Source organism: Hippopotamus amphibius, chromosome 16 (assembly GCF_030028045.1).
Source record: "Hippopotamus amphibius kiboko isolate mHipAmp2 chromosome 16, mHipAmp2.hap2, whole genome shotgun sequence".
Lineage (NCBI taxonomy): Eukaryota > Metazoa > Chordata > Mammalia > Artiodactyla > Hippopotamidae > Hippopotamus > Hippopotamus amphibius.
The window spans coordinates 1,628,049-1,647,746 of NC_080201.1; the positions used below are offsets into that span (position 1 = coordinate 1,628,049).

Here is a 19,698-nt window from a genome sequence, read left to right on the forward strand (position 1 = left end):
GCAGGGCTATCGCCACGCACGTGGCTGCAGGCCTAAACACCTTAGCCTTACTGCTCAGCTCTGCGACAAGCCTTAATGAGTCTCTGTGAACTGCTTATACAATTAATAGTAAGTGATCTTACTGCATTCATTCATACATTTTTCAAAAAATAGCCCTACCCTCAAGACGCTTACTAACGCAGTAAGTGGAGAAGTGACACTAGGGGTCTCCTGGGGGCTGACTGCCCATCAGGCCGGGGGGGTGGGGGGTGGGGGGTCAGAGGTGCTGGTCTCCTGGCGGGACTCTTGAAAAGTCCACAGCATGAAACAATCTGGCAGAGGCTGCAGAGACCTGCATTCTAATGCAGGGAGGTCAGGCGGCGGGCGGGGGGCAGGGAGCCACAAAGAATCTCAGGAGGAACCTGAGAATGGATGGTATCTTCAGTGACACAGGGTCACTGCTCCTGTTGGTAGGTGCGGTCATGCAAAAGAATGTCCTTGCTCCCAAGACACGTGGGCTCAAGCATCAGGGGTGAAATGAGGTGATCTCTGCAACTTACTTTCAAATGCAGAAAAAAGCAGTGATAACACAATGTATCAAAATGTCACCCCGCTGTGCACCCAGACACAGGTGTACACCTATGCGTCCAGCAGGCCCCTCTGAGGAAGTGCTTCGGAGACTCCAGCTAGGAGGCGGCCGGGGTCACAAATTCAGCCAACAGGCCCAGGGGAGCTCAGGAGCCAGGGTCCTGGAGGCCAACACCGTCCCACCACGGCTACAGCCACGTCCGACATAATGGTGGAGAAACAGCCTGTACCGTCTCCGCTAAGTACCTGCAAATCTCAGGCTACTGCAAAATAACTGTCTTAGAAAAAACAAAAATAATAAACCCCTCCAATCCACTCTGCCACCCGCCAGCTGGCATCACGTCCCTCCCGAGCCCAAGTCCTAGAGCACGTCCTGGACACCTCACCCACGCCCGTCTGCAAGCACTGTCTCTTCCCACGCCCTTCAGGACCCCAAAGAAAACACTGGTTTCCAAACTCACCATTGCACTGGGCAGTTCTCAGGACCAGGCAAGAGCCCTGTGAACGCCCCCGGCCTCCCCGCTCGACACTCCTCCTCGCTCAGAGCGCCCTGGGGTCCTCCTCCTCCCGAGCCTTCACCAGGGCTGGGCCCTCCTGGGGTGCCGTGACTGAGCCTCACACCGTGGTGCCCAAAGCCCCTTCCGGGAACCAGAACTGGGAAGCACGTCTCCCAGGGGCCCCTTAAGGGGAGTGGCACCCATGCCCCCAAATCTCCGTCTGCTTCCGGGACCGCTCACCAGCGCTTTCCCTGGCCCAGTACTTCTAACCACACCGTGGCCATCTGACAATGAGACCCGCTCCCACACTTCCAAAGCGAACTCTGCTCCCGTCCCTACTGACTCTTTCCCAAGAGCACCGCTCACTCAAGGAGGTCCCACCAATCCCCCTGCCCCCGAGAAAGCGCCCTGCAACTCTTCCTCTCCCTCTCTCTGCTGTCACCCCCCCAGTATCCGACCACCACCAGGCCCGGGGTCTCTGCCGCCCGCTCCTTCCCACCTGACTCCTCTCCTCCTCCTCTCCCAGCACGTCTGGGCCACCGGGCGCCGCATCTTCCATGAACCCGGGAACCGGCTTCCCAGTCCCTGCCTCCAGTCCCTGGCGATTAGGCGTCATCTCTCCGTAACCCACCCTAAGGTGGAGTCCACGGACCTGTCCCTTCGTCCCTCCCAAAGCCACACACGGTGTGGCGGGGAGCCAATCCCCTTTCACCCAGCCCCCAGGTGAGCTGCAGGCTGGTCCCTGCACCAGGGCTTTCGTCACAGAGCCCTCACCGCCATATCTCAGGCCTTGCCCAGTCCGGCTCCTGCCTGCCTCACTCACTTAACAGATGCCTTCGAGGCCAAGGGTTGGCCCCGTGGCCAATTCCAGCCCTCCACCTGGACAGCCCAAGAACCAAATCAAAAGAAGAACAGTACATCCTGATTGAAATTACTTGAAGTCCTCAGATTACTTGAAACTCAAATGTCAGTGTTCACACATGAAGTTCTGTGGGAACACAGCCACACTCGGCTGTCTGCACCATGGCGGGCTGCCTGGGGGCGGTCGCGCTGGTCTAGTGACCAACAGTCTCACTCCAACGTAAAGACCCCTGCTCTGTGTGCTGGATCATCTGGCCACAAGCGCCCTCCTGGGCACGTGGGAACCCCCATAAGTCCTGGGGGAGGGAACAAATGAGCGACCTTGAGATTCACACACTCCCGTAAGCACAGACCCTCCTGGACTAGTCACTGTCCTGGCAGCTCCTTCAATCCTCCAGCTACAGGGATGGGAGAGATCTTGGTTCTAATCATCTCCTCATAAAAAAAATAAAAAGTAAAACATGAAACTTTTAGAGACTACAGGCGATGCTCTCCCCTACATTTTCACTTCATTTTTTGCCTGTGTTTTACAGTTAAAGTGGAAAATATTCAGAGATGTGAAGATGAATTAGATGACAGAGACCAATTATTTTACCTCTACAGAAGAAAGTTATGTTTCAAGAGCCATTACACATCACACCCAGATACTGAACTCAGGGTGAAATTTTACATTTTTAAAGTCATTTTCCCACTGACATACGCTCATATAAGAAATATTGGCCCTAAGATTGTAAGAGTTCAAACTCAACATTGCAAACTGTCTAAAACCAAAGGATAGAATTTAAAATTCTCAATAAAATATCACTGAATAACAAATAATCTGCCAAAATCACAACGCTACACAGTAACAGAACGGACCACAACTGACACGGAGAAGTGCAGGGGAAAAGTCACCGCCCTGGAGAGAACAAGAGACTGCCTTAAGCCTGAGGACTCTCTAGGGCAGCTGCTGGGCAGCACCGTGCAGTTCACACTGTAGGATCCCTCACGGCAGAAACAGAGTCATCCAGGGGCCCTGCGCTTCTAACAAGGGTACGCTTTACAACCACACCCAAGCTTTTAACCAGCAAATTGTACTATTTAAACCACCTCTAAGCTGCTATCCAGTTCTAGACTTTTAAGATTCTGGGACATAAGTTTATCATAGACAAAATTCTGACTACATGCAAATTTCTACCAATTAAATCCACCCCGTATAAACTGATGAAGCATGGAAAGGTACAAGACCTGGCGGGGGCGGAACAGCCACTACGGCAGCTGCCGCTCACGGGTCTTGAACACCGAGCTAAGCATCACGGCGCGGGACCCTCACCCCCCTGGGTGCAGACGCCTCCCCATTTCACAGAGACCGCCCGTTCCTTCATCTGAGCCGAGCACCATGAATATTTATTAAGGGAATACGAGACCTGAGAGCGGGTGGGGAGCAGAGCCACTCCCTGGGTAACTCACTCTGCGCTGTCATCCATCATCCATCATGCGGGTTCCCTCTTCCTCCCCCGGGAGTGGGAGCAGGGCTGTGCGTCCATCCATCCTTCAGCTCCTCCAGAAGCGGAAGTCCTTTCTCACTCACCTGCCCTCCTATTTATCCCCACGAACGGCAAAGCTTGGGGAGGACAGTGGTCAGCTGTCCAGCGGTAAGGATGCCAGTGTCCTAACCTTCTTCCACCTCGAAATTTCACAGAAACCAAACAATACTAGCTACCATGTGCCAAAATGTTAAGGAAAGCTGTAATCCTAAGCAGGCAACGTAAAACAGAAGACGAACGCCTAGCCTGAGCAGTCACTAAAACAAGTGACGAGCGCAGGTGAGAGATGCAGGGACCACCCCACAGGTTTCTGACCCACGCTGATATCAGGCATACAGCCCCTCAGATGCAGGGCCGGTAACCAAGGAGAGCGAAAGAACCTAATCTAGAACAGAAAACGGACACACGTGTAAGGAGTCCGCCAAGGTCGAGCTGCAGGTGCTGGCTGACCCAGGCATGGCCCTCGCAGGCCTCGGGGGTGGCAGATGCAGCCCAGGCCCAGCGCCTTGGGGACTAAGGAGCCAAGCTCACAGTCTCAGCACGAGGCACGTCACCTTGGCGCCATTTCACTCGACGCATCACCAAAACTCTGTCCTGGAAAACAACACCCAAGAGATTAGACCCTGCACTTGGAACCCCGAAATCACCGGGCCGGACCTCAGACCGATGAAAAGTTCACGCCATCCAAATGTCCACGTAAAGCACGTAGTTATAAAAATACTTTAACCTTTCAAAGCCACACAAACAGTCAAATGCCTTAATCAGACCAGAGTGCCTCCCTCCTACTGCCCCAGAACCCCAGACAGCCTGTCTGAAACATGACAAGGACTCTCAACTTCAGGCTGCAAACAGGCCGAGTTCTGCAGGAGGCCCACGCACCAGGCACACCGGGCCCAGGGCTTCACAGATGCTCAGAGGTGCGCCCCACGTCAACCCAGGAGGCAGGCCTGTGGCTGCCCTTCACGTGGGGGAGACACCACAAAGTCTGCCCCGAAGCCAAGCAGCCAGGACACGGGGGTGCTGGGTTCAGGCCCACTCTCCCTCCTCACCACCGGCCCACACAGCCCAGGGTCCTACTATCCACCGAGCTCCGAGATGCCTGGTCTGGAGAGGATTTTCTCCCCTGGATGTGGAGATGTCTGAAGCGCTGGAGTGCGGCGTGGGGAGCACTGATTGACCAGAGCAAGATGTGCCATCCACTTGTGCTCCAGACACAAGCTGCACGGCGACAGCAGCGACGCAGGAGCCAGGTGCTACACCCTGAGTGGTTTCCAAATGAAACCTATTTCTAAACTTCAAGAAAATCTACTTGCTACACTAAAAAATATACACATATATATTTTACTTTCACTAAAGAAACATGATTTACAACATTAATTTATCTGCCTTTCAGAAATGGGGTTTTTTCACCTTAGTCCAACACCAACCTGACTTCCAGGGTGGACGAATTTTAATTCAATAACCCCAAATATTTAGACTACAGTTGACCCCGGAACAACACAGGCTTGAACTGCACAGGTCCACTTACATGCAGAGTTTTTCGACAGTAAACACTACAGTACCGTGTGAGCTGCTGCCGGTTGAGTCCGAGGATGCAGCAGCAGGGATGCGGAGGGCGGGCTACAGGTCATACTCAGATCTTCCACCACGTGCAGGGCTCGCGCCCAACACCCACACTGTTTAAGGGTCAACGGTACTTTGATAAATAAATGGGTCCAGCGCTGACCAGCAGGAGTCCCTAGAAAATAACCCGTACCCAGCCCAAGAGGACTATGTCTACTGGAGAGTGACCTTAAAGAACTTAAGGTTTTCTAAATCTAGCAAATGACACCATGTAAGGTCACATTCACTTCTGACCCACAGCTCTACCACATCGTAACCCCGCCGCATCTACACATGCAACCAATGGTCTGGGCAGACTTTCAACACAGCCAGGCATTCTGCCTCTCCCCTCTGCGGGTAGTCTTCCCCATCCCTCTCCCAAACAGAAAGGCAGAAGGAGATGAGTATTCAAAGTGATTTCTGTCAACAGTGAACATGCAGACTTTTGATGTTACTAAAGTTGTAGTCTGTAAGGAGTATGGTGCCTAATTTACGATAATGTCGGTAAGGGCAAATATTCTTGGGGGAAAATATACCCAAAGCTAATAAAGGAGTCCCCTTTTCTTCTCCTAAAAAAGGACATTAATGAGATTAGTAAAATCTGAACCAGATCTGCTGCTTAGATAACACAGCTGCAACAATGATTCCTTACTTTGAAAATTGTACTGTGGTTGTGTAAGAGAACGTCCTTGTTTGTAGGAAATAGCCACTTAAGTGTTTAAGGTTAAATAGATGTCACAGCTTAAACTGCTCAGGAAAAAAAAAGAAAAAAATACACACACACACACAAACACAGAGCTGCAGAGAAGAGAAAGGATAAAGCAAATATGAAATATTAGCATCTGAGGCTCTGGGAGAAGACTACACCATAATTCTTTGTACTATACTTGCAATTTCAAAGCCTGAAAAGACCCAAACCCCAATTCCTATGAAGAGATGTTGAGGCTTTTCCTCCAAAGAAGAGCAGTGAGGACAGACCGCTGCATTCGCACCTGAAGGTGCCTGGCTGACGCCAATTATACTTCAGCAAGGCCGCCTCTGACTTCTCTCTCCCTGTAGATTTTCCCAAAATAAACCCCGCAGCTCTCCCCAGGCTCTCCAAGTCAGCAGTGAGGTGCACGGCTGCACCAGGCGGTGTGGCCCGTGGGAAAGGGCCCAGCGGGAGCACTCCTCACCCTCAGCTCACTGTCTCTGAGCTCCCCGCCTTCACTTCTCTCCCCAACTTGCATCAGCACTTTGTCTGGAGTCACGGGCCACGGTCTGAAGGGCAGGTCCCGCCAGCAGTCAGTTTTTGTAGATACGTTTTATTGGAAAACAGACACATCTACTCTGGCTTCTCCAAGGGCAGAGCTGACTGGTTGGGATAGACCCCAAAGCCAAAAATGTTCACTCATCAAGCCTTTTACAGAAAGTTTGTTGAGTTCTGCCCTAGAGCCAAGAGCTTAACCACATCAGTGGCATCCCTAGACTCCTGAAACTGCCTGGACACTGAGATGGGGGATAAAGAAACAGGGACTTTCACTGAAGACCAGTGCTTGTGGCCTCCTGACAGGTGCTGCAGCCTGGGCTGGCCGTGCCTGCTCCACCTCCCGTTGGCTGGAAGGAGCGATTTCTGCAGATGACAGTGGGTCCACAGACATTCCCAAGAGGCAAAGCAGGCTTCCTGAGCTCTGGAACCATGCCCGGAGAATTCGTGAAGCAAGTCACACTGCGTGTTTTAATAACAGCCATGCCCGGAGGGAGCCCTGGGCCGTACACGTTTGCTTTCATCTTACTGCACTCCTTCAGCTTCCCTTCTCCTCACAGAGTAGGACTGCATTTTATACAAATCAAATTATTCAAATTAAAGTTATGCAAATTTAAAATAACGTGGTAAATATTGAACCCCTCACTTCGCAAAAAATGTGAAATTAGTTGAATCCCGCAAATCCTAAAAACCCATAAAATGTTTAACTTCAAAACAAGAAGGCCAATTAGCTGCAAACTGTGTTTGCCCACTGACAGCTGCAGCGACTCTTGGCGGGTGAACAGGTCGCCCTGCATCCTTTGTCAGATTCAGTTAAAATCATGGGGGGGCCTGAATTCCTTGGTCTCCAAGGGAAGCTCCCAGCAGAAAGGGCAAGCTTAATGCAGCACTGCTCCTGAGGCCCACCCCTGGCTCCAGCCCACCGGAGTCACAGGAAGACAGGTCCCATCCTGCCACCCACCTCCCAAGGCGACCGCAGGGCTGCACTTGGTGGCGACTGTGGGAACCGCAGCCTGAGTTCTCCCCTGGTCCATCTCCTAAGATTAAGGGGCCCGGGGCTCTTGCCACACTCAAGGGACACACAGTTCACACCAACAAGGAAATGCCAGCAGCACATGCACCAAGTTTTCACTGCCAGCTTTATTCAAACCCATTGCTACTTTAGAAAGGTTTAACTTTGCTTCAAGTTATTTGATGACTTTCCACCTTAAAGAAAAAGGAAAAATCACTAGAGACCAGAAGCAGCATTCTTTGCATCACAGAAAGTAAATCTTTATTACAAAAGGTTTGTCTGTACAGGGCTCTTCCCGAAGCCGCTCAGCACAGTCCCCACACCCGGACACCACTGCTCCCGCCCCACCCTACCCGGGCCCTTCCTGCCAGCTCATGTCCTCTCAGAGCATCACCTGCACTCAGCTACTCTGAATGCTAACATGTAACAACCAGGGCAAGGAAAGGGTAGTCGACTTCCACAGACACTCCATCCCACCTCTGCACCTTTCTAGTGATGTGATAACACCTGTTCTCATCTCGCCTTCCCCGGCCTTTTCTGGTGGAGTTCATTCTTCTATCATGCATGCGCTGTCAGCAATTGGACCTTATGGGTCACCCATCATCACCACCACCACCCGCCTCCCCAGCATGAGGGTCCTTACAAACACAAAGCAAATCTCACTGTCCACCCCACCACGGAGGCAGACGGTCCAAAACATTTAATCCTGACTGTGGGTAGATATGGAAGATGCAGAGAATTTCATTCACAATAGGAATCACTTTCACATGACTCCACAATGCTTCGGGTGTACTCTCGGCCAGTGGCTTAGGAAGTTAAAGTTTTCATCACATTTTAATTCAAGAACATCCCACAGGTTTCAAGCAATGGCAGGCTCTGCGTGGTCATCCCAAGGTCAGCTTCCTCTTAGACTTACTCTAGAGCATTATGATGGGGGATGCACTGGAGGGGGTGAGGAGGGGTCAAGAGTGTTCCCCCTGCTCCCTGTCTCCTAGAACTGGAGTCCCCTCTCTTCCCAGGGGACACGCCCAGCACAGCCCTGGATGGTGGACAAAGGCAAGGCAGAAGGCATAAAATGAGATGATTAGCTAAGGCTCTAATTTTTAACTGGTTTCACAACCTACACAAAAGTGAGAAACCTAAGCGTTAAGTATTTTTAAAACTACTCTGAAAGGCACGGATGATGTTAGGATTCTCTTCTTATGTGAGGAGTTAAATGAGCTCCAGAAACTGTCTGTGAATGAGAAAATGAGTGTAACTTTTTAAGAGAAAATTGCAACCATGTGACCCACCCCACCAGTGGCTCTCCAATTTCTTAGAACTCCATGTCCCACCCCATCCCGCCAAAAATGAGCATTTCAGAATGCTTCAGGGCACTTTTAGGGAACAATTCATTATGCGATTTTGTTTTTAGGACGATGAAATATGTGAAGTCAGAGAACACGATAATGATTTTTATTTCCCTCTTGTAAATGGAGGATTTTTACAGCTTTTTCTGAGACATTCTCATTACGAACTTTAATACATATTTTCCCCCAGAAGTCTTTTCTTCAAAATGAGAAAATGCTTATTTTTTTCCAGATTTAAGTAGCTAAAGTGGTAAAGTTACATGGACATTTTAGTCTGGCATTGTTGTATAATGTATATATTTAACAGTACAGCTCAAGTTTTCAGAATTTATAGTGTAGATGAAGGTCCTGAGGAAAATTCTAAGGCTGGTAAGCTGTAACAGGTGTTATCCATAAGCCATCTACAAAGACTCACCTATACCCATTTACCAATCCACCAATCAAGGCTTGCAGTTCTTTCTCTCCTATCTCCTTGTTGACCATCTAGCACAGGAAGTATTTCTTCAGCAAAGTGCATATGCTACGCCAGGCAGTCTTTTAAAATGCAAATTCTGAATCTTTCCCTATCTTTCAACACCTGGGGCACTTCTGAGACGCACTAGGCAAGACTCCAGCACATGTGCAGCAATGTGGGTTTTCTCATGGTTAGACTCTGGGTGTACATTTCTGTCTCGATGCATGTCAGGGAACATGACATCATGTCTTATTACTGGTGATATTAAGATGGTTATCTGCCAGGTTTTTTCCACTGTGAAGTTACTATTTTTCTTTTGTAATTTATAAACATCTTGGGAGAGACACTTTGGGGCTGTGTAAGTATCACAGATTGGAAGAGACTTAAGGAGATATGACAACTAAATGAAGAGTGGGATCCCGGATTAGATCCTGAAACAGAAAAAGGACATTAGTGGAAAACTGATGAAGTTCAACAAGGTCTGCAGCTCACTTAATAATAGTAACGATGTGAACTTTCTGACTTTTATAAGGGTATCTGACAATATGTCAGCTTAAAGGAAGTGGGTGAAAAACACAGGGAAGTTCTCTGAACTATTATTTTTGCAACTTCTCTGTAAGTCTAAAGCTCCTTCAAAAGCAGAAGTTTACAAAGCTGCAGATTCTGATTCCACAGGTCTGGACAGGGCCTGAGAGTCTGCATTTCTCTCAAAAGCCCAGGGACAGCAATGCCCCGGCCTGAGGACCACTCCACTAGCAAGACCCCGGCAAACACAGCTGAGGTATTTCACTACTCACAACTTTCAAAAGACAATCAACTAAAATGCATCAAGATTACATTTCAGCACTGCACTCTCTGCTTACCTAGAGGCAATCCTTAAACTCTGGCCCAATGACAGAGAGAAGGCCCCTGCAGAGTCTAAAATCACAATCTCTGCTCTAACACTGTCTACAGTTGGCCTTCCCCAGCTGAGCCTGGCACCCCTCCAAGGCTGTGGAGCCAGGAGAACCTCCAGCAGGAACGCACACCATCCACCCACAACTGCAAGGCGGAGGCGGCCACGGGGACCGTGGTCTGGCCACCCATCCCACTGCCGGTGGGCAACCATCACCAAGGCCAGTGGGAGGCAGGAGAGCAGAGTGATGAGAACAGCCTCTGGAACACCTACTCACAGAGAGCAACTGGCCACACAGGTGAGCTCTGCTTAACCCATCAAAATTACTTCTAATATCGTACAGTAAACCCACAAGAAAAAACATAAGACAACAGGCAAGAGAGTCTGCATATTTCTGGCAGACCAAAAGGATTTAATGGGGGAAAAGGAAAGAGCAATCTGGAGCACACAGGAGCAGATACAACCAAAGGAGGGCTCTAAGCCTGTGGAAGGCCGGGACGCCAAACCCAGGACCCTCAGCAGAGGGTGAGGGCTGTGCCTGCACACAGATGTCAGGTCCCTGTACACAAGAGCTGCACGACGGCCCTCACTCGACTAAATGGAGCAGCCCCCAGTCAAAGCGGTCCTCCTTAGGCTGAAAGGCCCAGAGAAAATCTGCCTTCTGGCACCTGAGGTCCTAACACAATAAAAAGTTCTCAAACACCTGAAGGGAAACTTGCACATTTTCAAAATCAGCCCCACAGGGGAATCCCCTGGCCCTCCAGTGGTTAGGACTCTGCGCCTTCACAACCGTAGGCCCAGGGTTCAATCCCTGGTCCGGGAACTATGATCCTGCAAGCCGCGAGAATGCAGGCTCCACCCCCCACACACAAAAAATTAGCCCCATAGACTCAAGAGTTCTCTCTGCCTGCTTCCTCTTGCCTTAGACAATAATTACCAGTATTTGAAGAGTACTTGCATACAAAGCAAAAAGGCAACCTTTTTAGAAAGAAGAAAACAATGGTGACACTAGAGGAAACAAGAAATCAGAGAACAAAGGAGAACTGAGAAAATCCTTAACAGGATCCTCAAAGTCAACGAAATAATGGACTCATCAAACAATGCATTACTATGAAAACAGAACAGAACAAATAAGCCCTTAGAAATTAAAACTCTGTGGAAATAAAACATGTTAAATAGGATTGGAGGATAAATGGAAGCCCTATCCCAGAAACAAGAATAAAACGACCCAAGAAGAGGATAAAGACAGGAGATTCAGAGGGTTAATCCAAAATGTCCATCATCAAACTAGCAGGAACTGCTAAAACAGAAGAGTAAAGGCAGAAGGGAGCAATCCTCACATGATACAAGAGTTTCAAATTCCAGAGCTGAAGGACAAGTCCCCAGAGTCAAAGAGCATTCAGAGCGGGACTAGACCTATTTGTAGCCTTCTAGAAATGTCTTAGCGCCACAGAGGATCCTCAAGATCCTTATTCCGAAAGGAATAAGACTACCTGGCAGGAGCGTTGCACTGAAATAAAGCCAAGATTAAAACGCGAGAGCTGAACACACTCAGATGTACAGTAAAAGAAAACAGCAGGATACCTGGGCTGGTCTAAAGCCTGTCATCAACCCAGGTCAGAAACAGGAGGGAGGGCTGGGGAGGGCGACGGTGGGGTCGATTCAGCGCCATCCCGGAGGACGGAAAACGAGGTAAAGAGTCAGCGGGAGCAGAAAGCGCAGAGAAAATGAGAAGCCGTCACCAACAGCAGAAACAACACAGACAGCTGTCCGAGAGGAGACGTGCATGCCCCGGCTCCGAAGTCCCGCCGGCCCAGCGCCGACAGGAGAGGCGAGGTGCGCGAGGAGGAGCCAGGCCCGCCTATCCTGGGGAATCGAGCACGCACGAGACCCACACGACGCCGGCGTGTCGCTCGGAGCGCTTCCCCGAGACGCCGGCAAAAGACCCCGCGGCCCCTGGGCAGAGCCGAGAAGCGGGGCCGGGGACCACCGCCTCCCGCCCCGAGCTCCCGGCGGACGCGCCCGGCGCCCGGCCCTCTTCCGCCGCCGACAGGGGGGAAGCGGGGCCGAGTCCGCGGGCGGCCCGAGCCCCGGGCAGCGGGGCCGCCCGCCCCCCGCACTTCCGCCGCGCAGCCTGCGGCCTCCCAGGCCCGAGAGGCCGCCCCGCCGCCGGCCCGCCCGGGGCCTCCCGGCCGGAGCGCCCGCCCCGCGGCCGGACGCCGCGCTCGCGGACCCGGTCCCGGAAGGGAGGCCCGCGGCGGCGGCGGGGAGGGGCGGCCGGAGCCGGGCGCGGGGGCGCTGAGGGGCGGCGGGCTGGCGGCTGACGGGGCCGCGGCGGGGGCGCCCAGGGCGGCGGGCGGTTGAGGCCGGGCCCCGCGTCGGGGGGGCGGGGGCGGCGGCGCGGGCGCGGCGGCCGGAGGAGGGCGCAGGGAGGAGGGAGGAGGGGAGATCTCGCTCTCGCTCTCGCCCCGCGGGAAGGGGGAGGTGGAGACGCGACCGGCTGCGGGAGCTGCAATTACCGTGTGGGCTGCGGAATTCTCGTGGTGTTTGTCGAGGAGCTGCGATAATGGCGCCCGTCCTCGCGAGAGAAGCCGTCGCTCTGCGCAGGCGCCTCGAGTCCCTCCCCGCGTCCCTCCGCCCTGCGCCGTCTGCGCAGGCTCCCCGGGCGGGGGCGCCGGGCGGGGAGCCGGGCGGGGCGCGGGGGCGGGGCCTGCGGCGCCGGGCCTCCGGCGCGCGCTAGGTCGGCGCCGGCGACCGCCAGGCCCGCGCGCGTGTCCCGCTCCCGCGCCACTGTTTGGGCCCCCAGGCTTCTTTCTACCCCGTCGCGCGCTCGGGCTCCTCGCTGGCCCCTGAGAAGTCGCGTCGATGGACCGCTGGGGGTGGGGGTGCGGATCTGCATTTTCTTCGAGGCCTAATGAATAGGCATTAGCTCCCCGACGACTACATGTCCCGGAAGGCCCTGCGCGAGCCTCGAGCCGTGCATCCTGGGACTCGTGGTTCCTGCGGCGGCGCCAAGCCTGCCGGTACTTGTGGTCCCTCCGCCCTCCGGCCACCGGACTGCGCCCGCGCATGGGATGCTGGGACCTGTAGTTCGGGCGCCTCGGGCGGCGGCGGGGTCATCCCGGGGAGCGGGGGTCCCGCGGGGGGTCTCCAGGGCACGCTCCTGGGGGAAGATGCATCAGTGATGCGCTACATGTTTCATGTGTCACTGACGTCAGCTGTGTGTGGCGTGCGGCACAGAGCCCGCTGCGTGTGAGCGCAGGCGTGGAGCGGCCGTGGCCGTGGCCGTGGCCGTGGCCGGCGCGCCCGCGCGTGGCGGCGCCCGCAGGAGGAGAGCGTGCAGACCCGACGGCTCCCGGCGACGCCGGCGCTCCCTCTCGCGCCCCGCCCTCCGCGCTGCTCACGAGGGCCCCGCGAGCGCGGCGCGGCGGGGCTGCTGCGGTCCGGAGGAGAGGGCGCTCTGCCGGAGCTCCCCGCCCGCGTCTCCGGGGGCCGCCGGCAGTGACCCCGGCCCCGCGCCGCCCCCGGAGCGCCTGCGGGAAGGCGCCCCTGGCGCTGGAGCGAGCTCGGCGCTGCTCGGGCGAGGCCGGCTCGGGTGGGGGGACTGGGAGCCGCGCTCTGAGAGCTTCCGCGCCAGGAGAGACCCCAAGGCAGGGTCTGCAGCCCCAGGCGCTCGGTTCCGGAGTCCAGACTGCGCTGGCGGTGGGGAAAAGGGTTCGGAGACCCACACCAGACTCCTTCCCTGGGGGCGCAGCGGTTGAGAACCCGCCTGCCAGTGCAGGGGACACGGGTGCGAGCCCTGATCCGCGAGGAGCCCACCTGTCGCAGAGCAGCTAAGCCCCCGAGCCACAACTACTGAGCCCGCCTGCAGCAAGTACTGAAGCCCACTAGAGGCGGTGCTCCTCCACAAGAGAAGCCACCGTGGACTTCCCTGGTGGCGCAGCGGTTGCGAATCCGCCTGCCAGTGCAGGGGACACGGGTTCGATCCCTGCTCCAGGAAGCTCCCACGTGCCAGGGAGCAACTAATCCGGTGCGCCACAATTACTGCCCACTTGCCGCAACTACTGAAGCCCGAGCGCCTAGAGCCCGTGCTCCACAACAAGAGAAGCTGCCGCACCCGTGCACCACAGTGAAGAGGAGGCCCCACTCACAGCAACTAAGAACGCCCACGTGCAGCGACGAAAACCCAAGACAGCCAACAAATTAATTAATAAAAAAAAAAAAATCCCTAGGGAACCGTGCTTTCCTAGCCCCACCTCTGCCTCAATCACAACCAGTTTGAACAAATGAATAAAATTCTTGACAAGGATGAAAATCTGTCCAGAAAGCAGGTGACTGTAAGATGATATTTTTCACACGATTTCAACACATCACCAAGTCACCGGCAGCTCCCTTTCGGGCGCGGGTTTGCCAGCTCCTTCCTTTCCAGGCCGCTGCTACATCATTCTAAGTCATTTTTAAGCTGATCAAAATGATAATTGTGCTTAGGCTGGAGGACGTGACTTCTCTGTTCTGTTTTTGATGTTTCAGTTTTATGTATTAATTTATTTCACTTTGCTGCCCAGGAAGCTCAAACAGACAAAGGTGCTCAGTATTGACATCTAGCTGATTAACAGTGGCTTTCAAAACATGAAATAGCCAGAAATGCGCGAAGAAGCGGCCTACCAATGAACGTTCACTTCTCTACCACAGGGGACCCTTCTCCCTGCCATCAGTCCTTGCAAGAATCATGTCCAAGTTCCTGCAGTTAACTAGGCTGAAGTCACGTCGCTGGAGGCTTTATAGAAAGAGAGGCAGGTACACCCTGGCCTGGACGGCACCAGAGGTGGGGGACCACGTGGATGTGTGTGCACCAGGCATTTGCAAAGATCTCAGAGGCCCCTTCTTCGAAACCGTGAAGGTCCCACTTTAGGCACACCCTAGAACCCTTAGAAGGGTCCTCTTCCTGAAGATGTACCCAGCATGGAGAAAAGTGAGTTATTTGTGAAGCCCTCAGTTTCCCAGGAAGAGCCTGGAAAACAGAGTATGACTCCGTAGAGCAGGGCTGTGAGAGCAGGCCCGACCGAGTCTCGGAGTCCAAGCTTTCCGGTGGCAACTCAGCCGCCTCCCCTGGGAACTGGTGTTTCAAACTCACAGCTCATGGGGATATTGGGAGGATTCACTGAAGCCTTGTAAAGGGTTTCAGTAGAGGGTCTGAGATAATCACATTACTGAGTATTGAGTTAGCTCGCCTTGGCCAGGCACGTGTTGTTATAATCCCTTTTCATTGTGAAGAATGTGAATTTCAGAGAGGTTAATTAACACACCTGGGGTCACACAGCCATGACAGTGCTAGAGCTTTGAGGAGGAAGGCTGTGGGCTGTGGTGGGAAAGGCGGGCCCTTGTTCCCCGGGGGACAAGTTTTGTTTCCATCCGAAAATAACAGGAAGCCTTTACAAGACTTGGGGCAACGGTGGATATGATGAGATTTGCATTTTCAGAACTCACTCTGCCTAGAGATGTAGAAAATGAGTTGAGTGTGGGGAGGAGGGGCCCTAAGTGGACTTGGGGAGGCAGTTGAGACTGTGGCAGGGGTCCAGGCAAGAGACGATGGCGGCCTGAACTATGGTGGTCACCGTGGAGATGGAGAGGCAGCGGGGACGGAGTCAGGAAATTGCATGGGGTGACGTCAACAGGACACAAGCAGGAATCCGATCCTTGGGCAGGAGTGAGGGAGGGGGGCCTCTGGGTGCAGCCTGGGCCTGCAGATGTGAGACTGGATGGACAGGTGTGCCGGTGGCTGAGCCCGCCCTGAACAGCACCTCTTTGTACCTGGTCCACCCAGGGGGCCTCTTGTGTAGTTCCTCCTCCACCCCAGACACCTGGAAGAGACCGAGTTTGGGGGTGAACTGGAGTTGTGGGGACAGACCTCAGAGGACGATCCGGGGAGAGTGGGAAGGAGCAGGCCCCTGCATCCCTGCCAGCCCCACCCCCACTGGCGGGGATTCCACCCAGTCTCGGACAGGCCACTGCCACGTGTTCTGGGCCATCGAGCAATTTAAGGAAGTAACATCTGTAAAAATTCACTTCACGTAAAATTAACCATTAACTGTTCTAGGTGTACGATTCAGCGGCACCAAGTGCACTGATGGTGTTGTGCAACCAACACCAACGTGTTCCGAACTTTTTCGTCGCCCTTTACCCGTCACTCCCCTCCCTTGCTCCCCCTCCCCCCAGCCGCTGGCAACGTCCGTCTGCATCGGTGCCTGCTCTGGACGTTTCGTGTGCGTGGCTTCATGATGTGTGGCGTTTTGTGACAGGCTTCTTCCACTCAGCATCATGTTTTCAAGGTTCATCCATGTTGCGGCGTGTCAGCACTTCACTCTTTTTCTTTTTAAATTACTAAACTTTATTTTTTAGAGAAGTTTTCAGTTCACAGCAAAATTGAGCAAAAAAGCGTACGTTTCCCACATACCCTCTGGCCCCTCCCCAGCTCACCCCTCCATCAACAGCCCCTCCCAAGCCCGAGGGGTGCGCTTGTCACAGTCGATGACCCTGCCCTGACACACCATCAGCACCTGGAGTCCAAGGTCTGCGTGAGAACTCACTCCTGGTGTTGAACACCCTGAGGATTCGGACGAGCCTCACGCGGAGTCGTGTCCCGGCCCCGAAAGCCCTGCGCTCTGCCTGCTCAGCCCTCCCTGCCCCCCGCCCCCCGCCACCCCTGATCTGCCCACTGTCCCCGTAGCCCTGCCTCTTTCACAGCGTCATGCGGCTAGAACCCGTCTGTGGCCTTTCCAGATGGGCGGCCTCACGTAGTAGCTTGTGTTTAGGTTTCCTCCCTGTCTTCACGGCTGGACAGCTCACGTCTTGTTAACACTCCGTGGTGTTGCACCGCCTGGACGTGCCGCTTATTCGTGCCTTCACCTACTGAAGGGCATCTTTTAGCAGTTACGAACAAAGCTGCTGTAGACGTCCATGTGCAGGTTTGTGTGTGGACTAAGTTTTCAGCTCCTTCCAGTAAATACCAAGTGACGCACTTGGTAGATTATGTAAGAAGATGGCTCGTCTTGTAAGAAACCGCCAAACCATCTTCCAAAGTGGCTGCACCGTTTTGCATCCTGACCGGCAGTGAATGAGGGTTCCTGTTTCCTCACACCCTTGCCAGCGTTTGGTGGTGTCAATTTCTGGATCTGGGCCATTCTAATAGGTGTCTCTCGTTTTCATTTGCATTTCCCTGCTGACATAGGATGTGGAGCACCTTTTGAGATGCTTATTTGCCATCTGTCTATCTTCTTTTTTTTTTTTTCCTTTTGGCACACGGGCTTAGTTGCTCCGCGGCATGTGGGATCTTCCTGGAGCTGGGATCGAACCCGTGACCTCTGCATTGGCAGGTGGATTCTTAACCACTGCGCCACCTAGGAAGCCCTGTCTATCTTCTTTGGTGAGAGGTCTGTTCAGGTCTTTGGCCCATTTTTTGATCATGTTGTTTGTTTTCTCAGTGCTGAGTTTAAGGGTTCCTTTGCAAATATTTTTTCCTTCTATGACTTGTCTTCTTTTCTTGACAGTGTCTCCCACAGAGCAGAGGTGCAGCTTATCGATGATTTCTTTCATGGATTATGTCTCTGATTGCCAAGCCCAAGGTCATCTAGGTTTCCTCCTGCGCTCTCTTCTAGGAATTTTATAGTTCCGAATTTGCACTTAGGTCTGTGGTCCACTTTGAGTGACCTCTTGTGAAGGCTGTGGGGTCTGTGTCCGGCCAGACTTTATTGTGTATGGGTGGATGTCCAGTTGTTCCAGCACCATTTGTTGAAAAGAACATCTTTGTTTTGCTCCATCGTTAGAGATCAATTGACTACATTTATGCGGACCTAGTTCTGGTCTCACCATTCTGTCCCAGTGACTGATGTGTCTTTTCTTTTGCCAGTACTACACTGTTTTGATTACTGTAGCTTCATTCCTCTTTGTAGCTAAATAATTGCATTTTGTAGTATGCCACTTTTGTTTCTCCATTCACTGGAGGATGGCCGTTTGGGTTATTTTTGTCTCTGGTTGTTATGGATTCGGCTGCTGTGAACATCTGTGTACATCCGTGTAGTTGTCTGTTTTCCTTTCTCTTGGGTGTACACCTAGGACTGGAATCACCCAGTCACACTGGGTCCAACTGTAGGTTTAACTTATTGGAGAACAAGCTTGACCTCCTGAATGACACTCCTCCTGGTTGTGGGTGCGCAGATGCTGACTTGCTGATTCAGAGAGGCCCACGTGGAGGGAGACGGACAGCACCCGCCGCCAGCCATGTGGGTGGGCCATCTTGGGAGTGGGTCCTGCAGCCCCAGGTGAGCCTCCTGGCGGACGCCTCCCAGAGCAGAGACGGGCTGTCCCCTGGAGCCCGGCCCAGGCTGCAGACGTGCGAAGTCGATAAACCAGTGTTGTTTTCAGTCACTCTTCTGGGGTCGTTAGCTGGGCAACAGTAGATCACTGGGGCATAGGCTTCCGTGAACACCTTTGATTCCAACCAGAAATCTCCTTGCACCAGGTAAGAATCTGGAACAGATGACTGGCCCCCTGCCTGTCATACAACACGCACTGATTGTGCACCTTACGTGTACCCCTTTGGAAACAAAGACCAGCCTTGTGGTGGGGCTCAACGTGATAAAGAGCTCAAGGCCACACACTTGAGGGCCGCTTCTGCCACTTCCTAGCGAGGGGACTTTGACAGTCATGTCACCAGTCTCAGCTTTGGTTACATCTTCTGTAAGATGGAGACTCAGGTAGGAATTGAGAGAAAAAAAATTAAATCAGCTTAATAAAAGGAACTTACTGATTCACCTATCTGAAAAGTTTGGAAGTGGACTTCGGGATATAGGAATAGGAATCGCTCCGCTGAAGCAATGTCATTTTCTCTGCGTGTGTCTCTGTCTGTCTCTCTCTCTCCCTCCCACCCTTCCCATCTCTGGGCTCGATTTTCTCTCCATTCTTGGGCAAGATCTCAAAAAGGGTTCCCAGCAAATGCAGACAGTGCATATGTGAGCAGTTGCATAATCCCCAGGGACAGACCCTGCTTCTCTCCCCATAATCTCAGCAATTCCCAGGGCTAACACTTACTGGTCCGCTGGGGTTACTTGTGAACCACTTTCCCTCTTATTGGTCAAGCCCGAGACACATGTGGGAGTGGGGAGGGGTCCGCTGGTGGGGGAGAGGGAGCGTTCCAGGGAAAACTCAGGTGCCGTAACCAAACAAGAGGGGCCAGGCTCAAGGCCAACATCACAGCATTTGCCCCAACACGAGTCTCCCTGGGCTCTCGTGAGACCCGGAGGAGCCGCCGAGCGTGAGCTGGGATGTGGACACTGGTGTCCGTGCAGTGGAGCAGTGGCTCTGTTCTCCCAGCAGCCGTTGAGTCACACTTTCCGGAAGGAGAGGCTGAGTGGTCTCAGGGCAGGGGGAGGAACCATCTCCCTTGGGCTCCCAGCTTTTCATTTGTCTCAGGACTCAGTGCACCTGCCTGAAGCCAGGCAGGTGATGGCCATCTGCCCAGCACTGCTGGTTTGACGTCCCTGTAAACACGAGGTTTCCACTGCAAAGCATCCCCTTGGGCTCTTCACATCGGGAAACAGCAGATGCATAACATCAATAAAAGTGTGTGCCGGAAACTGCGTATACAATCCAGCACAGAAGCAAAAGAAATCACTGTGAATAAAACATGTAGA

At 53.3% G+C, this 19,698-nt stretch overlaps 1 protein-coding gene across 5 annotated transcripts in view; it reads right to left on the reverse strand.

Annotated features, from left to right (window-relative positions):
* The window catches only part of BANP (BTG3 associated nuclear protein), a 91,412-nt gene extending 78,805 nt beyond the window's left edge, over positions 1 to 12,607 (reverse strand). For all 5 annotated transcript variants that reach the window (XM_057711798.1, XM_057711795.1, XM_057711794.1 and 2 more), the window contains exon 1: positions 12,529 to 12,607. The gene's annotated coding sequence lies outside the window, so the exon portion shown is untranslated. The remainder of the gene's footprint in view (positions 1 to 12,528) is intronic.
* Positions 12,608 to 19,698: the final 7,091 nt, after the last annotated feature.